The following is a 1,375-nucleotide window of genomic DNA, read 5'->3' as shown; positions in this document are numbered from 1 at the left end:
GTGATTTTAGGTTGGATACACTGGTCCTACAGCGGACCTCTGCTATTTTATATGGTTTAGCGTTAAGAGGATTAATATTTATATATTAAGCTTTTAACTATTTTATTTATAAAATAATATTTAAATATTTAATTTTTATTAACGGCTTCGGGAAAAAAAATTTACTTTTTAAAAGTAAGGAATAATTTAATTAGGTATTTAAAAGCGAAAGTCTTAAACTTAAATAAAACTTTTAAGGTTAAAAACTTTATTTTATATAATATTATCTTTAAATAAAGTTACCCTTTAATCATAATAGTAGACGGCGGATTAAAATTTAAAAAAAAAATTATTAAAATTTTAAAAAAACTAAAAGTTTTTCGGGTAATAATCTTACTTTATAACGTAAAAGTAAATAAAATAACGGAGTTTAATTACATTTTAATTATATTAATATTAATAAAAATAATAAATAGGATAGAAAAAAAGTAAAAGTAGTAACTCCTTTATATATTATTTATTAATAAAATTATAATATAAAGTATTTATAAGTATAATACTTTTTATTTAATATATAAATTTAACCTTATTACGCCGATCGAAAAAAACGTACCGTTATAGAAAGTCGTTTAATAAAAAAAATTAACTTTAATAAATTAAAGAAATATTAAAAAGAAAAAACGATTATAGATTTAATAAAAGTAAGGGCGAGATTATTAAAATCCTAGGAAATAAATTTAATTTTAATAACTAAAAGGGTTAATATAGTAAAATAGAAAGCCGCGGTAAAAAAAAATAAAAAAGGGATTCGTAGTATTAGGTTTAAAAATAATATAATTAAAAGGGGGAATTTAATATTAATATATAAAATAAATAGAAAGTTAAATATAAGTATAGTAAGGAAGCTATAGTATTATTAGGACGGCCCTTTTAAAGTAAGGAAAGTCGAATTAAATAATATTTATTACTTTTTAAAAATATTAAATAGGGTATTATTATAAGTTTTTTATATACTAAATAAAGTAAAAAAGTTTTTTAGGTTAGAAAACGTATATATAAATAAAAAAGATATAAATATATAATTAAAATTAAAAAGAATTAAGTAAATACTTAAGAATAGAATAAAGGAAAGTATAAATATAATAAAAAATAAGAATAAAGAAAAAAAAATAATAAAAGAAATACTAAAGAGAATAATAATTAAGAGGAAAATTTAGATAAAACGGAAAAATATTAAAGTATAAAAGAGATTTAAAAAAAGTAAAAGTATAAAGGTAGTTCTAAAGAAGGGTAGACTAAAGGATTTTTTAGGTAATTAAGGGGAGATAATAACGAAAGTATTATAATTATTATTTTTCTTTAAAAGGGTATTAAAGCTTATATTATAAAAATAAAG

Source organism: Podospora anserina, chromosome 5, assembly GCF_000226545.1.
Source record: "Podospora anserina S mat+ genomic DNA chromosome 5, supercontig 4".
In the NCBI taxonomy this organism is placed as follows: Eukaryota; Fungi; Ascomycota; class Sordariomycetes; order Sordariales; family Podosporaceae; genus Podospora; species Podospora anserina.
The sequence above is the reverse complement of the archived record's forward strand: the minus strand, read 5'-3'. Positions refer to the sequence as shown.